General features: G+C 41.5%; 1 protein-coding gene across 3 annotated transcripts in view; it reads right to left on the bottom strand.

Moving 5' to 3' along the window:
- Nucleotides 1–19,162, bottom strand: part of adarb2 (adenosine deaminase RNA specific B2 (inactive)) — a 227,530-nt gene that overhangs the window by 55,700 nt on the left and 152,668 nt on the right. The gene's annotated exons all lie outside the window — the stretch shown is intronic.

Here is a 19,162-nt window from a genome sequence, read left to right as displayed (position 1 = left end):
ATTTAAAGAGGTTTTCCAGTCTACTAATGACTGATTGTGTCCACTGCAGTGGATGGTGTAACAGCTAGAAACATAATTGTTTTTAGCCAGTATTTCCTAATATGAAACAGGGTGCTGGGTCTCGTCCCAGAGTGCATTGCCTTCTCTCTGGCTTCACTCGAGTGAACGAAACACATCAGCTCCTCATTTCCTCCACCATCTGCCACTTGGTGGCACTCTCTAGGCCTACTTTCCAGCTAACAAAAATGATATATTTTTTTTAAAATTTCTTCTGCTCGTTCCCGTCCACCAACTCTAGAAAAGCCTCCAAATTCCACTTCTCCCTCAAAAGTCCTCCCAGCGCCGCGTCCGCCGAGTCCGTTTGGCCGATGTTGCCAAAGCGCGCGACTCGCACTCACACCCCCCTCTCCACAGCTCCCACGCTCCTCGTCCCGGTCGTAATTAAGGGCTCAGCCTACGAGCCGCTGCCGTGCCAACTGTAACACACCAAAACGCGTCACCGGGAGGTGGCATCAGAGCGGCGCCGCGGAGGGGCCCCTTTTGGACATATTGAGGCTCGCTGCGGCTAAGAGGACGTCGGCAGATGCCACGGCGACAGACGCGCAGGCCGAGGGAGGGAGGAGAGAGATTAGGGCTGAAAGAAGACGAGGGGATGCGAATGAATTAGTGAACATATTGCACATTATAACCCTCATCAGAGCTGTGAAATACTCTCACAGCCAGAACTGGAGGCTGAGGTGCTCGCAGCTTGCGGTGTGGTGGTGGGTGGCGCGCGGGGCCATGCGTATGTATGCATAAGCACATACTGCCGCTCTGACACTGATGTCAGCCCCGAAGCTTTATGTGCAACACAGAGAGAGAGAGAGAGAGTGGCGAAAAGTTTGCTCCGTTAATTACTTCAGAACGAAGATCTTCAGCTAACACCCGAGCGCTTTCTTACGTGTGAGATTAGCACTTTTTATTGTCTTAAACAAAAACACCCATGGCAAGAAAGTGAGAAGGAAAATAGTTTTATATCTTTTCTCCAACTCTCTGATGTCAGTCCACCCTCGCTTCAAACTGACGCGTAAACTTATTAGGAAAATGGTCAATTTAAGTATGACGACGGTAGGCATGGTAACTTGCTTAAAATAGAAATCTGAACCAGAAACAGAAAAAAAAAATAGAAAATCGTCACAGAAAGATTTTTTATTATGGAAGATTTGACAAGAGTCTACAGTTCTGAATCGAGTCTATAGTTCTGGATGGGGGACAGTTTCCGCGACGAGCCTGAGTTCAAGTATGTTTTACTTATTTAGCAGAGAAAAATATGTAGAAAACCCTGCAGGTCAGATCCCGTATGTCAGCCACTGTCATATCAGAAGACCAGTAGCACCACCTTTATATTTTTATATTGGTGGCCAGGTCAGGCTTGCAAAAATGTAAAAAAAAAAAATCAACAAAAAAATCCAAACATATGTTATACATGCTATTCATTTTTATTTTTTATTTTTAATGAACTGAAGATGATTTTTCTGGGGGTCCATGGCCCCGCCTGCCCACGTTTAGGGACGCCCCTGCGGTAGACGTCTTTAGGTGGATTTTATTTCACTTCTTAATCTGCTTCATGTTGTTTAGGTGGGAAGCAATGTTGATTTTTTTATGGCTACGCCATGACATTTTCATTCCTCTACTTAGCACAAATCAGTTTATCCAGGAAAAGTAATAATTCACAAAATAAAATAAAAAAAGTTAAAATAATATGACATCCACATCTGTAAACTGTGTATGTAGCGTTCTGACAGGAAGTGTGTGTTCCTTTCATTTTCTTTATCTGGTAGGCGAGAAGAAAAAAAACAAAACAAGCCGTTTTGTTTGAGATTTCAAAACTTTGGCCCTGATTAATTGAATTGCAAAAGACAAAAAAAAGGTAATCAACAAGAAACACATAAAAGGACAAAGACGAGATAAAAAGAAAAACGGCAGAGAGAAAAAAAACTCCTCCCTGCTTCCTGCACCTGAAAGTGACATCCAATTAATTTGAACAGAAAGCTGCTTGGCTTGGCAGCTTCAGCTGGTGTCGGTCACAGCGTGAACCCAGAGTCAAGTCCTCCATCCCTCCTTAAAGGCCCTTTCATTCAGGACGTTACGAAGAGCAGGGGAGGTGGCAGCTCAGAAAGACCCAGAGAGCAAAGGTGGAATAGAGCCTGGCAAGCAGCCCGGCTTTTTCTTCCTTCCACCTTCTTTTCATTCTCTCCTCCTCTTCACCTCTCTCTCTCTCTGTCACTTCACAGTTTCTCTGGTTTCTTTCCAATCATTTTTAAGCCTTTGTGGGTTACTTCTCTTCTTTCTTTTTTTGACGCCACTTGTTCTTCCCCCTCCTTTACCACGTCTCCTCCTCTGATGTCATTTTGACCAAAGCACGGTTTGGTCAAAATGACAGTCCTGCCTATCCTTGTCGATGGTGATATCATCCACAAATCTGCATCTAAAACTCAACTCTATAAGTCAGATGTCATCTATCTCTTATAAAATGCCCATCTCTCCATTTGTGCAGATTAATACATTTGTACACATTTGTCTATAAGACTGTCATTGGCAATACATTCGCTCATTCATCAATATTTCCACCAACACTCAAATTCATCACCATGGTGTTCTCAATAGTTTGTATATCATTAGATAAATCCTTATTTCATTTTGCATCACCCAGTGATTGAAACAACTTGGAAAAATACATTACATCTCAGTACACTAACTTCCAAAATTGACATTTATCAACTCGGTAAAAACCAAAACACATGATGGATGTACCTGCTTTTAAAAAAGTTTAAATGTGTATTATAGTGCGTTGAGTCATTATGTCTGTTGTATGATGTCCTAAGACGAAAACTGAAGTCATCATCTTCGGATCCAAAGAGGAACGAAATATGCAGCTTCACCTGTTGCAGCTAAAAACACAACTGAACCTTCAGAGACACATAAAGACAATCACAAAGTCGGTCTTCTATCACCTGAAGAACACTTCGACCCAAGTCCCTCCACTGGCTCCCTGTAGCTCAGAGAATAGACTCATAAAATACTGTTGTTTATAAATCACTCTATGGAAAAGCACCAAAAATCATTAAAGATCTATTGTTGTATCAACCTTCCAGACCAATCAGTTCTTCTGGTTCCAGAACCAAACATGGAGGAGCATCATTCAGCTTCTATACACCACAAATCTGGAACAAACTTCCAGAAAACTGCAAAACAGCTGAAACACTGAGGTCCTTTAAATCAAGGCTAAGCACCCAGGTGGTTAGAGTTGCGGGTAAGTGAAACATTGACCAACATATTTTATGTGAATTGACGATTTTGATGATGGCATTTTACAAAATGTAATGTTTATTGCTTATTTTATAATTCTAGATTGTATAAGGTTTTTATGATGTAAAAAGCACTTTGAGCCGCCTTGCTGCAAAAATGTGAGCTACAAATAAACTTGACTTGATGTGTTCTGAACATGTTAATTGTTGAAAATGAGATTTTTCTTCTCAACCAACTTACCTGGATAAATACAGGTTAAATAAAGATAAAAAAAATAATAAAGCGCGTCAAATAAAGCAAGAAGCCCCCCCACTGAGTCAGAGACTGTTTTTCCTCATCATCGTGGGAAAATGATCATGAGAAAACAACAGTCTATATCAACGTGAAAAAAGCTGGTGGTTTACACAGCTGTGTTTCTCTGTACCCTCCTTCAATGCAGCTCACCTTGTACACACACATCAGCTCTCTCCTCTAAAATGGTAGCTGAGCGCCAACCCTCGGCGTGGAGCTAATGTGGCAGAAAAACGGGGCCAAGGATCTCAGTCCTCCGTCAGTCAAAGCATCAGCGTGACCTGTCACCCAGCAGGCCGGTGGCTTCCCCCCTGATGAGCATCAAGGTGTGGCCACGTTTGGGGATGTTTCAGAAAACATCTCATATATATATTTATAAAAAATTCCCTTCTCACCCACCGCGGGTGGTTCTTATCCTCTGAGCTCGGGTCCTCTACCAGAGGCCTGGGAGCTTGAGGGTTCTGCGCAGTATCTTGGCTGTGCCAAGGATTGCACATTTCTGGACTGAGATGTCTGATGTTGTTCCTGGGATCTGTTGTAGCCATTGGTCCAGTTTGGGGGTGACTGCCCCGAGGGCCCCGATGACCACAGGCACCACTGTGGTCTTCACCTTCCAGGCCCTCTCCAGTTCCTCCCTGAGGCCCTGGTATTTCTCTAGTTTCTCGTGCTCCTTTTTCCTGATGTTGTAGTCGCTTGGTATTGCTACATCTATCACAACGGCTTTCCTCTGTTGTTTATCCACTACGACAATGTCTGGTTGGTTCGCCATTACCATTTTGTCTGTCTGGATCTGGAAGTCCCACAGGATCTTAGCTCTGGCGTTCTCCGCCACCTTTGGGGGTGTTTCCCACTTTGATCTCGGGGTTTCCAGTCCATATTCTGCACAGATGTTTCTGTACACTATGCCTGTAACTTGGTTATGTCGTTCCATGTACGCTATATATATATATATATATATATATATATATATATATATATATATATATATATATATTTATATATATATATATATATATATTTATATATATATATATACACTGCTCAAAAAAATAAAGGGAACACTTAAACAACACAATATAACTCCAAGTAAATCAAACTTCTGTGAAATGAAACTGTCCACTTAGGAAGCAACACTGATTGACAATCAATTTCACCTGCTGTTGTGCAAATGGAATAGACAACAGGTGGAAATTATTGGCAATTAGCAAGACACACTCAATAAAGGAGTGGTTCTGCAGTTGGGACCACAGACCACTTCTCAGTACCTATGCTGTCTGGCTGATGTTTTGGTCAGTTTTGAATGTTGGTGGTGCTTTCACACTCGTGGTAGCATGAGACGGACTCCACAACCCACACAAGTGGCTCAGGTAGTGCAGCTCATCCAGGATGGCACATCAATGCGAGCTGTGGCAAGAAGGTTTGCTGTGTCTGTCAGCGTAGTGTCCAGAGGCTGGAGGCGCTACCAGGAGACAGGCCAGTACACCAGGAGACGTGGAGGAGGCCGTAGGAGAGCAACAACCCAGCAGCAGGACCGCTACCTCCGCCTTTGTGCAAGAAGAAACAGGAGGGGCACTGCCAGAGCCCTGCAAAATGACCTCCAGCAGGCCACAAATGTGCATGTGTCTGCACAAACGGTTAGAAACCGACTCCATGAGGATGGTATGAGGGCCCGACGTCCACAGATGGGGGTTGTGCTCACAGCCCAACACCGTGCAGGACGCCTGGCATTTGCCAGAGAACACCAGGATTGGCAAATTCGCCACTGGCGCCTTGTGCTCTTCACAGATGAAAGCAGGTTCACACTGAGCACATGTGACAGACGTGACAGAGGCTGGAGACGCCGTGGAGAGCGGTCTGCTGCCTGCAACATCCTTCAGCATGACCGGTTTGGCAGTGGGTCAGTAATGGTGTGGGGTGGCATTTCTTTGGAGGGCCGCACAGCCCTCCATGTGCTCGCCAGAGGTAGCCTGACTGCCATTAGGTACCAAGATGAGATCCTCAGACCCCTTGTGAGACCCTATGCTGGTGCGGTTGGCCCTGGGTTCCTCCTAATGCAGGACAATGCTAGACCTCATGTGGCTGGAGTGTGTCAGCAGTTCCTGCAAGATGAAGGCATTGAAGCTATGGACTGGCCAGCCCGTTCCCCAGACCTGAATCCGATTGAGCACATCTGGGACATCATGTCTCGCTCCATCCACCAACGTCACGTTGCACCACAGACTGTCCAGGAGTTGGCGGATGCTTTAGTCCAGGTCTGGGAGGAGATCCCTCAGGAGACCATCCGCCACCTCATCAGGAGCATGCCCAGGCGTTGTAGGGAGGTCATACAGGCACGTGGAGGCCACACACAATACTGAGCCTCATTTTGACTTGTTTTAAGGACATTACATTAGAGTTGGATCAGCGTGTAGTGTTATTTCACTTTAATTTTGTGTGTGGCTCCAAATCCAGGCCTCCATTGGTTAATAAATTTGATTTCCATTGATGATTTTTGTGTGATTTTGTTGTCAGCACATTCAACTTTGTACAGAACAAAGTATTCAATGAGAATATTTCTTTCATTCAGATCTAGGATGTGTTATTTGAGTGTTCCCTTTATTTTTTTGAGCAGTGTATATATATATATGTATATATATACAGTACAGACCAAAAGTTTGGACACACTTTCTCATTGAATTCAATGAGAAAGTGAGAAACTCTATATAGACAGACGGATCCAAAAAACAGAAGGGGGTTTCTTCACGACCGTATTCAGAGAAAACATTTACAATTTGCATAACGCATGTACGATGACCAACAGTGTCACCACAGAGTTCTCACTCTCTGTGCATTTTATTCCACATTTTGCCAAAGATTTCAAAATAAGTTTTCATTTTATGAATGATAAAACCCAGAAAACCTGCCAAGCCGGGAGCGCTACGCAGTCCACCATGATTTCGTGCTAAAAATGCTAAATGCTACAAACATTTTTAGGTGCATGAGCAGGCATCATTTCAAAATAATAGCGTGTGAGATCAAACTATTATTAGTTCAATGCGCCAACTATAAACTGAGCTTAATCTGTCTTTCTTATCGTTGTTACTGGTATATAAAAAGCTCTATTTAAAACTAGAAAATTTCGGAAGAAATTTAGCCGGGGCCTGCCAAGGCGTGCCCGTCGGTTTGGGCCCGGCGTTGTCATGCTACAAATTAGCATCAATGCTAAAGAACGCTGCAACGTAATCAATAGCATGTGGAGAATCACAAGAACGTTAAGTAAGGTGGACGTGCACCATTCAGTATGATTTAAAATTTTGTCAAAGCTTTTATTTTGGAAGTTTTGTTAAACTTCATTTCAAAGGGCCAAACTAATCCCATGCGTAATAGTCATTGGGTTAAAATAGTTATATAATGCTGAAAACACAAGTAGTTGATGTAAAAATATTCAAGGCTTTTATTTTGAAATGTTTGTTAAGCTTCATTTCAAAGCGCCAAACTAATCCTATGTTTATCAGTGCTTTGGATAATAAATTCACATAATGCCCAAAAGAGCAAATACCTGATGTAAAATCGTCAAGGCTTTTAATTTGAAATTTTCAGTATGCCTCATTTCAAAGGGCCAAACTAATACCATGTGTAACAGTCATTGGATGAGAAAGTCAAATAAAGCCAAAAAGAGCAATTACGTCATGTAAAAATATTCAAGGCTTTTATTTTGAAATTTTCAGTATGCTTCATTTCAAAGGGCCAAACTAATACCATGTGTAACAGTGCTTTGGATGAAAAAGTCAAATAAAGCCAAAAAGAGCAATTATGTCATGTAAAAATATTCAAGGCTTTTATTTTGAAATTTTTGTTAAACTTCATTTCAAAGGGCCAACCTAATCCCATGAATAACAGTCATTGGATAAAATCAGTTATATAATGCTCAAAACACAAGTAGTTGATGTAAAAATATTAACGGCTTTTATTTTGGAATTTTTGTTAAACTTCATTTCAAAGGGTCAACCTAATCCCATGTGTAATAGTCATTGGGTTAAATCAGTTATATAATGCTGAAAACGCAAGTAGTTGATGTAAAAATATTAAAGGCTTTTATTTTGAAATTATTGTTATGCTTCATTTTAAAGTTCCAAACTAATCCCATGTGTAACAGTTACTGAGTTAAATCAGTTATATACAGCCCATAGCAGCAAGTAGTTCTAAAGGCCAGTTCAGTCCTGATCTGTTTCAACTGAGGGTTCCACTATAGATAGAACTACAGTGATGCGTATTTGTAGTCCTAATCAGCAGCCAATAGCCTCTTGAGTTCCGTTGCTATGTTAAATAAGTTTCTCACCAAGGTGTGAACTGTTAGTGACAGAGCCTCAGACAGCCTAGAAAATCCTGTCGCATGACTTTGCTCTGAAGCACCGTGACAGAAAACCGTACGATCTAGATAAATTTCGAAAACATTTTACCGGAGCAGACATGCGTATCAATGTGAGGACCGATTTTGATACCAATCGTGCGATATTTGTGGGCGTGATGGCGATTTCAAAATTATTTTGGGGTGAAAAAGGTCTCTTGATTTCTCACTCTAATCAGCGAGAGACGCACTCTAATTTTAGGAAAAATGAGAAACTTTGGGTCGCTTAGAGGCAAATTGTGGACAAACCGTAACTGGTATCGACGAGCCGTCTTCACTTTCGAAGAGATCACAGACGTATCTACAAAATGAAATTTGAATGGCATTTCTACGTGAATTCGTGACGACACAGAAAATCCTCAAAAATAGGGTATTTCTAGGATTTTTCCCATTGACTTATAATGGGGTTTTTTTCGTAGTTTTTTGCGAATTATGTCGCCACGTTAAGCCCAAATCCCACCAAAAGTAATAGCTCCAATGGCGTGAATTTTCTGCACGTTTTGATACCTCATTTGTAGGTGTGCACGCAGCGGTATGAGCCGCATTAACGGTTACGGAAGAAAAATAAAGATTAAAGAGACGCTTTTCTCCGACAATAGTAATAGGTTCCTGCCATTGCTTTGCATGGCAGGCCCCAATAAACAAATGCTCAGTCTGGTGGGGGCCAGTGAAGCCTGGTGGCCCACCAGGTTTATAACGCACTGGAGGGGAAACCTGTACGTCTACGCTTAAAAACATAGTCATTGAAACAATTCTGGGGGAAATTCCTCCACAGCAACCTGAAAAAAAGCTCAATTTTTATAAAAACAAAACATTTTAGGGCAGCTTTTTCTATCAAGCGTGGAACAGTTGGAATAAAATCTGGTTTGTTTAGATGCAAAATGTGGACTAGGAAATGTACCAATTAATAAAACTGTAATATTAGAATAAATACTCAATATAAACAAATTAAATTGTGACAAATAAGCATCACTTGGATTCTTTGCTGGCCCTAGATCCAGGGAAACCCCTTTTGTTGCTTCTACAATCCTTATCTTTGGAAAAGCTGTTCGTCTGATGGAGCTCAATGCCTTGTCATCTCTATTTAGGAGCCGTTCTCCACACAACACAGTTATGAGCACTGCCTCCCCCCCCAGCTACACACAGCTGTGCGACAGAAACCTGTCTATATCGTTAAATATTACTGAAGACCCAGAGCGCCATAAAGAGCTTTCTAATAATCCTAAAAATCTTCCAGGCATTTCCAGCACATCCCCCCTCCTCCCTCTCTGTTTGAGGGGCACGTAAACAGTTCAACACCTTTCTCCAAGGTAATGTGGAATGTCATCAACAATCCTCCTGCTGCCTTTCCTCCGAAGTCAATATTGTGCCAGAAACACAAAATGTCAGCAGGGAAATTTCCTCCACTGTCTCTTGACCTAGAAGGCAGCGGAACGTCGGCAGGAGGGGTTAGAGACGGCACGTTTGCCTGTGTGTTGCGAGGCAAAAAAAAAAAAAAAAAGGTGCCCAAGTGTATAATTTATTGTTTAGTATTGCCCCAAAGGGGAAATAAAGACAGAAGAATCCAGATCCATCCCCTGATTGCATTTTAAGGGCTTCCTTAACGTTCTCCATATGTTTCGGTACATTGTGCGTTAGTTAATCAGTGGGAATGCAGAGTCCAAGCCCTTAGGCAGATGTGATGGGGGTGTGTGTGTGTGTGTCGGTCATCTATGAACTCCACTGATTTCCCCCTAAAACACACACCTCCACCCTCACCCCCTTATCACCTGCCTGCAGAGCCGCCCAGCCTGTATAAAAACTGGGCCATGTCTTATATTTCTTTATAGGGGTATTTAACAATTCATTCTCCTCAGTTTTAATAGTGTCTGCCCTCTGCCTCGAAATCCAACCCCCACACCCTCCAGCCGAGTCTTCCCTCTCCCCATCTCTCTCGCCTACTGCCAGGCATGACGCTTTTGAAAATGGATATCTATTCATTTGGTAGAAACGCCGCCTCCGGGGGATTTTTAGATTTCGAAAAAAAAAAAGCCAGACTCCTCACGGCGAGACAGATTCCTTTCTTGTTTGTTCTCCATGTGACACATAACATCCCGCTCGCTCCTAAATCTTTGACTGTCGCCGTCCGCCAGATTGGTATCACAAAAGAAATAAATAAAGACAATGTGTCGGGACTTTTAACGCGTTGCTCTGCTGTCTCGCCTTCTGTTCCCAGTAATAGATGTTGTTGTGCCCCCGTGACAACAATCAAAAAAATAAATAAATAAATAAATTTCAGAGTGGTGTTAAACACTCTCGCCCTCTCTGCCTCCAACCCGAATCAACGTTTTTGTTGCGCCCCGACCAGATGGCCCTGCTGCTCACGCAGCACGCGTGGATTAGTCAATCTTTTTGACCCGACAACGGGAGTCTTTTTAGTCAGATAAGGCAGCCGGACATCGACACGCAGGCCATCGTGTTAGAGAGTAAGCACAAAGGTGGATGAAGGAGCAGACAGAGACACAGTGACGGAAATACTTCTATTGATCTGCCGTTGCCACCGCTCACCCCACCCTCCCTTCCCCAACAGTGTGGATGAGAGACGAGAGGCCTTCGCCGTGGGTTTCTGGCAGCAAAGCAGAGCTCAAGCAGAGAGTCCTCATTAGGCTTGAAACGGTGGAAAGCGAGACGATAAGCCTGGCGCACGAGGGAAGGATCAGAATCGAGGATCATACGCTCGCACAAGAATGACGGCTTCATCCAAAACCCAAAGACGACGGCAAACATAGAAACAGGATCGTTATAAACTCGACGTTCTTCACCTGGGACTGCAATCAATCTCGACATTGGAGGTTCAATAATTTACAATTTGACTTTTGAACGGCAAAAAAAAAATCAACAAACATTTTGGTATATGACCAAAATGCTTTAGTGGTGATTGCCTACCTACCTACGCTTGATTGTTTGAAGGGTATTTCTCCAGTAGAATTTTAACCGAGCCAATCGGCGAACAGAAGGAAATTTGTAAATAACTTCAAGCAGGATACAATTTTATAATTGCAGTCTGCCTGTAGTTTTAGCAATGGCAGCGGACGAGGTGAATGAATCTGTTGAGTCCACGTTGGTCACGTTTCCAAATAATAACTTAACATTAGCAGCCATCTGGTTCGGCTCGGCACTTCTGTCTTCGCAGTGGAAGATGGTTGTGTACAGCGCAGGCAATTTCTGGTAAACTTCATGCTGCTGAACTGGCGCATTATATAAGTCACGGGCAAACGTGTAACCTTAAAAAAAAGCAATCTTTCCTTAATAGTCGAGGGTCCAGACCCTCTGTTCGAAGGAAAGTGTAGAACAATGGGCTGGTTTTTACCAGACTAAGTAAATTTTGTACCAACAAATATATTTAATTTTTTAAAATTCGCGCTAGGTCTGACTTTTTGTTGCCTGAAAAAAAAAAAAATTCAGTCTGACATTTTGGCTGGAACTGATTTCCTTCATGCAAGGAATAAGAAAATCTCGCAAAACATTATTAATGATAAACCGCTGAAAGTACGAAGTCAAGGAAATGAATTTTTCGTACGTGCAGTGGTTTATCAACAAACTAACTTGCTCTGGTGAATTTTGTGGACTCAGAAAGTTCATTTCTATGTGTTTGTCCCTGTATACACCAACAATGACAGTGAGTCCAATTAAGTCTTTCCACTGCTCTGCGTTGTGTCAGGTGTTGGAATCAAAGTCCACCTCATACACCTCACCTAATACATTATATTGCCTTCAAAAATTTCTTTGTTATTGATATTCTGCCAAATACTGATACTGAAATGATTCCTGGAATTTGATATAAAGTTATAAAACTATTTTAAGTAACAACTTGCAATAGACAATCTGATGCACTGAAGCGGTTTCAGTGCTGTAGCAGCCGGCTTTGTCATTGGGTCATATCTGGATAATAACTTGGACATGAAAATTCCTCCATCAGGTCATTAAAGTAAAGCAGATTTGAATAGACGATGGAAACTTTGATGACATAAAAAGCTAAATTCAACAGTTTAATACGAACTTTATCAAGACCGATTCCAACTGTTCAAAGTCACTGTTGCTTTTAAACTGAAATCCAAACAATAATTTGTTTGGGGGGAAAAAAAACAACCCAAATATCGAAGCCGCCAATGTGAGGATTAACAACACCATCAGAAGCATTTACAACTGATGTTCTACATGACTGACTCTGAAACTCACAGTCAATCTAAAAATCTCTTCATCTGATCAAACAAAACCATCAGCATGAAAAGCCTGATTCCTCTGCGGCGCTGCGTTTGGCTCCGGTGTGACCATGGAGCCGGGCTTGCCAGGTTGCCGAGTTACTTCAACCAGATCCTGTTGGGAAAAGCGTTCAGTGCAGCTTAACTGGCTTCTTGGCAAAACCAGCGGATACGTGTGTTTATGCCACAGAGCTGGAAACGGGCCATACGTTTGCAGGATTGTGAGTTAAAACTGTAATCCATGAGTTATGCTTAGCAGTAAGACTATCAAAAAAGATCAACTCTAGCCAAGTAATGTAAAAAAGTCCAGCATCCAAGGAAATTAAACTAAACAAAAAAAAAACAACATTGTTTTACCATATATTTTTTGCATTAAAAATGCCTTCAAAGTGTCTTGAATTCTTTTTAATGCTTACCTCAAAACAGAACAAATAAACTCGACATTGTTAGTGTTCGATTGTAGCCGAGGCTGTTTCTCTTGATCCAGGAAAGGTACTTTAGCTTCCAGGTTTTACAATGTCGTTTTGTTCTTCCTGATTTTCATTGGAGATAAGGACAATTCCAAATGGTCAACGAAATGTAACAGCTGTTTGTTGTGGAAAAGAAGCTGCATGAGTTACTGTTGAAGGAAACAAAGTGACCAAGATGAACGCCACAGTTCTTCTCTTTTGCAAGGAAGACATTGCTTTTGATCAGCTTCGTAACATCTTTGTGGATCCAACTGGACGTTGTGTTTGTGTACCTATAGGCACAGGAAAGACTTCAGACTTAACCTCTCATGACCATCTAATGACGCCTCCACACCCAACGGGTCTGGTGCATCTGGTTTACATTCAAAGTCTATGTGGAGGTGTGTTGAGGGTCAATCGCGGCGCGTTTCGAGCGTCTAGTGCGGCGCAATTTGAACCGTTTGGAGCGTTTGACAGGTCAAGCACGTCCTACAAAAAGGCCGGCAATGGAAAACAATGGCTAGAGCAGTTTTGACGCATCTGACGGGTCCTCGACACGCCTCCACATAGATTTTGAATGCAAACCAGACGCGCCTGACACTCACAATGCGTTTGGTGTGAACGCATCATAAGCAAGGTTGGTGGCATCAACTAACTCACTCACTCATTGGTTACGTAGCATCAACTTGTTGAGTAAATGGAACAGCACTGTGCTGCTTACCAAGTTTGGAAGTCTTTCAGATATTTTAAAACAAAAAAACTAATCAATAATGACATCAATTGATATGAGAGCCATATTGTCCTATGCTAGCTAGAACTCAAAGTAGTGACGGACGTGGTGGCGGCTAATCACGAAACTAGTTCGGCTTCATTTGACATATATGAAATTACCAATGACTTGTTGCTTGAGCATGCATCTGTCTGTAATGCTGAACCATGCTTAAACTGATACCAGAGTTCCCTGAATCGAGAAGTACACAGAATCCTATGCAAATGCCAAAGCAGGTGTGCTTAATAATTGGGGGGGAATAGGCAGGTTAGATTGTGTAAGTGCTTTCTGAAGGTGTTCTCTATTTGCTCCAGTAAACATGTAGTCAAAAGACACAGCTTGATGCACTCTTGTATCATACCCCACATTCCCATTTTATATGTCAGATTTCTAGATCGAATCACGCCAAGCAACAACTACTGTAATTACCCTCAGGGAGAAATTGGAAACGCAATTATGTTGTCTAAATGTCACACAACACAGCAGATTGCCTTCACACTCGACGTTCCTGCCACTGATTATTGAACATTGTATCCATGATACAGTTAACGGAAAACCTTTTTTTTTATATATATAAAATATGTTGAAAATATACAAAAGGTTAGTTCAGACGACATGCACCGAACGGAGAAGCCAAAAAAAGAAATGGAGGGAGGGAGGTGGTCGTCTCAGTGTAAATCCCCTCTGATTAACCTCCGCGGTGTGAGATAAAAGCAGCGATATGCCTGAAACGACTTAATAATGTCAGGCAGAGCGTAAAACACACACCGGCGGCTTTATACATTATGCACCAAAGGCCAGCAGAGGGACTCCCGCAAAAAGATAACATGACCGTACCCCCAGGAGAGGAAGGGAGCCGAGAGAAGACGAGCAGACAGGCACTTAAAGAGAAAAAGAGGCTGGAAGGAGACAGAGGAGGAAATGAGAGGGTCAGTCGTGAGAATTTATCAAGAGCCTATCATCTACAGTACATAGTTGACTAAGAGATGATGGAGGAGGAGGAAGAGGAGGAGGAGGGAGGAGGCCACTCTAGAGGCCCCTGAGGGCTGTTCACACAACTCCCATTAATTTGCTCATGATTCAGCGCAGAGACAGAGAGAGACTGTGAGAGATCAGCCTCTTCACTGGATCATCTGTAGGGAAGTTTTATATCTTATGTAGTAAGGAATAATTTAAGAGTTGTAGTCAAAGTGAACACAGCGCCCTCGGAGATTTATTAGCTTCTTTGAAGTATTCGGGGATTTTATGTGTTAATGACTTCTGGGTGGATCGCTGCTGATAGGATTAGATGTTATAAAAAATGTTTAAAAAAACTCCAAAAGGAAACTGAAGATTTTTTTTTTTTTTTTTTACTAGCGGAGCATTAATGTTGGAAATGGAGACGGAGACATTCCACTGTGTTCCTGGAAAGCAGATCTTGGCTCTGTATGCAATGGTTTCCAAAGTTTCTCCATAACCTCTTGTGATTTCACAAATCAACAAGCTTAAGGTCTTGAGAATTTCTTCTGGAAGGTAATTACAGCAAAATGTATAAAGTCAAAATTAGACAGCAAGAGATTCTCAGACTTACATAGCCCTCAGTAATGATGTAACGTTTTCACTGTATCACAAAAACATTTTAATAGGGATGCACGATATTATCGGCATGGTATCGGATGATATTATCTGTGAAATTTAATATCGGACATCAGCCATTCCATCAAAATAACTCACTGATATAAAATACATTGTTTTTATATGATAAACCGGTGACAGTGATGTCTGCAGCACAACGTCAAACTTTCACTGTCTTAGAGAGAGCAAATGTCATCAATACATTTGATATTAAACATAATGCAATTTGAAAATGTTGCATCATTTTCAGCCTCCTTTTTAGCATTTGCATTTTGTAGCAGGCTAAATTGACAAAGCATAGATAATGATGACAAAGATAAGGCAGTATTTTAATTCCACAGTAGAGAAAGTCATATAGTTTCAGTAAGTAGGAGTAGGGAAAAAAATATTGGTATTGGTATCGGTTATTGGCCAAATGATTTTCAGTATATCAACCAAAAAATCCAATATCATGCATCCTTACATTTTAAGATATTTAAATCCTTGTATTGTACAATTTCATATGTTGTAAGTTTTCCCCAGATTGAGCTCAATAAAATGATTTCCTACCACTTGGGTGAATGGAACATTTTACCAAGGCTTTTGCTTCAGATGATACCGACAAAATTTTGGTATTATTTACGACATCATGAAGCTAAGGGTCAAAACTGTAATACGGAAAGAAAAAAATAGCCTCCCACACCAAGACATAAACATAAAAAACGTTTGCTCTAAGTTACACATTCAGAAATAAGAAAATCAGCAACTTATAACGTAATTATGGTAAGAAGATGGTCACTTGGTAATAGAGATTTGGATCTTTTGCCAAATCCAATGTCATGTTTTAGCGGAAAGAGAAAAAGCCACCAGCGGGATCCCTTTTTACAATTTAGACACATTCTCAAGCTGTTGCAGCAGCCTGGAAGCGTTTAAGGGCACAGGGAGGATCTACTGTTGGCTTTCATGATATGAAGGCGCAGAGTTATTCAAATGGTTCCTCTGAAGAGGGGCGCGATTGCGTCTGTGCCTCCATCCAGACCCGACAGCCACCACTCCGTCTCTGCTGCTCTTGAAGATACTGCTGTGGCTCTTTGGTTGGGCTCGAACCTGGCAACCAGCAACACTACAAACCCCCGGTGGCAGTCTTTGAGCGACGGCCGGGAACGTCTGCTGCCAAGCGTTGCTTTCCTCTCGGCGTGGAGATTAGGGACGCATGCGAGGGGACGCTCTGGTGTTTCTGGACACTTCTCTGTCCCTCTGTTAAGCAATGTATCCAATGCAATGTCCTGGTAACTGTATTATTTGCTCATGATATGACTAAAAATATTTTTCTTTTGCTTTTGCTTCTTTGTCACACGTATTTCAGATAACCAAACATAGATTTTTTTTTATATATCAGAAAAAGACAGTTTGGGTGAATACAAAATTAATGATTTCAATTGTTAAAGGAAGAAAGAAATCCAAATCAGAGAGCCAGACATGTAAAATCAAGAAATTCCTTGGAAAGGACCTGCTTGGCAACGTGAAGTAGGCAAAAAGATCTCAAAAAGCAACACATCATCCCCCCCAAAAAACTTTATAAAATTTTACAGGACCATTTCCATGACTTTGAAACGCAATCAAAAGACAGCATCAATGACAGAGTTCAATGGTCAAAACTGCTGCAGACCAAAAAACCCGTAAAGGTCAATTTCACAATTGCCAAAAGACATCTTCATGAACATTGGCAATTGTACACAAGACCAGAATTGCAACATTTGTTACATTTTCAACAGGTGCGGTTCACTTTCACGCTGCACTGTGTCAAACGACCCAAACCCTTTAACAAACCCGTTCACCCAATCGCCTGTAGGGGCGCTGCACCAAGAACCACCGAAGGAAACGACAGGAAAACCTCTGAAGAAGACACTGGGCACAACTGTCTTCTTCACGAAAGATAAACAAAAAGAGAGTGGATTTTTTTCTTTTTAAAAGCTCTTTCTTCTTTTTTCCTTTTTTTCTTTTCATGAGCCATTTTTTCAACTAGTGATAGACAAGCGCCTTTGTTTCTACCCAGAATGCCCTGCGCTGTAGTGCGTTTCCTGCTTTTGGAGCGCTCTCCAGTCCGCTTGGCAAGTGGATGTCTCACTTCAATCCAATTGAGACGTAGGTTTTTAGGCAGACCAGAGTTAATTTTTTTTGGACTACATCAGAGTTTGAGTTCACAACAGACTTTCTAGGCAAACAGACCAGAGTTTGATTAAAGCAGACTACAAATGGTTGGTATGAACACACCCTTAGTTGTTTTACTATGTCTTGTAAAAGGACTGATGATAAATGAGGGGTAGATGTCAGACCACCTCTGTTACCTCTTGACTAATCACAGTTCATTTCTAGGGCAAGCCGGTTTTGCGGGTTGAGGGAGTTCACTTCAATTGATCAGGACATAACAAGGAAAATGTATCCTGTACCGGAATGTGTAAAATAAAACAAGAAAAGAAAAGAAGGCCAAATTTGTTCAGAAGTGATAAAAAAAGACTCAAGTTTTTAAGGTTACTTTTTCACATTACTATATCTTACTGCAGAAAAATTGTTATGCTTAATAACCATGTACCAAAAATATCTTCTATGATGAAGTGCAACATGCTCACCCCGCTCACTTTACTTTCCTCTTGGAACACAGTCAGCCCATTTTCTTGTGAAGGCGGTCATTCATCTGGAGGCTTTCGCTTTCCAGATGACTAAGTGTGGACCAGGGCCCGTGTCATATCTGTGGGTGCCGCAGTGACCGAAGGGCCCCGGGGCCAGCCATACATCATCGGATATTGATACGCTTCCACCGCCGCACCAAGGCTGACATTTGATTCATAGCTCTAGGTGCTCCTTTGGTATTCCTAACGGTCAACTGGGGATCATGGGTAAATATCAATGCTGTGTTAGCTTGGGGCACCTGACTGACATGAGGGAGATTGGTAGATTGGGGCAGGTGGCCAACTTTTCTTTAACTGGTACGAATGGGATGCTGTGGATTTTACCCAATAGGATTCTGAGTCTTTGTTTGTTTTCAGACAAAATAAATTAATAAAATCTTGAACAATGTTAACGATGTAAAAGTGGAGTTTTGGTGGATTAATCAAAGCACCAGGCAGCATTTTGGTTGTCACCTGCTAAAATGTGCTTTAGACGACGCGAGGTGCTGGAGCTGGTTTAAAACCAGCATGACGAGGGTTAATTTTTGCTTCAAAAACTTTCTGATGGGACGGAGGAAAAGACTATTGTTGTGTTCATGTTGTGCAAAACGGAGTCGGCCTGTCACTGAAACTATTCAAACCAAAAAAGAAACATCTCAATGCTAAGCATGCGGCAAAAATCCAACACTAATGTCAGTCCAAATTTCTACAGTAGTTTATTTTTCTTCCAAAGAAGTGTCATGAATGATCAGGGCTTCCTGAAACACATGAAAGCTGAATGAATATAAAATCACTTTTCACCAATCTGATGTCTGAATAACCTGGATTACAGATTAAAAAGGATAAATATCTGAATGAGCTCACATGATGTCTATTTGTTCAATAATTTAGCAACAAAAAAGGGTTTTGAATGGAAAATGTTTATTTTGTCGATACGTGATTTTCGATCAACATGCGATTAACTTGTAACTGCAAACTCTGCCATTAACTTGACTAAAATTTGTATTCAAAAGAGTTATGTATGCTTAATACGTAGAGTCAAAACTCTCTTTTCCAATAATAGGTGAATGTTTTAAGGTTTCTGTATGCAAACCTTTTATCAGAGCTTCAGATTATCTACTCATTAAAGCTTCTCATCCCAGGAAAGAGCTTTAAGCACAATTTTAACAACTGAGTAAAATTAAACAAATAAATCACTTTGAAATGAAAACTAATATAAGCCGAGTTACTCTTAATACATTTACAGCAGTTAAAGGCCGAGATAAGATTTTAAGACTGAAGGAATACAACGTGAGTGAGGACAATAAGAGACAGTCTGCAAAAAAAAAAAGAGGTAAAACAGTAATTTCTCCATTTACGTGGACTTTTATTGCACAGCACACACAATGTTAACTTCAACTTGAACCAATTTAATAGTCATACATCAGTTTCCGCAACTGGGACTTGCAAATTGTTCCTGCAGGCATGTCACAGGC

The sequence above is a fragment of the Xiphophorus hellerii genome, chromosome 21 (assembly GCF_003331165.1).
Source record: "Xiphophorus hellerii strain 12219 chromosome 21, Xiphophorus_hellerii-4.1, whole genome shotgun sequence".
NCBI lineage: Eukaryota > Metazoa > Chordata > Actinopteri > Cyprinodontiformes > Poeciliidae > Xiphophorus > Xiphophorus hellerii.
The sequence above is the reverse complement of the archived record's forward strand: the minus strand, read 5'-3'. Positions and strand labels throughout refer to the sequence as shown.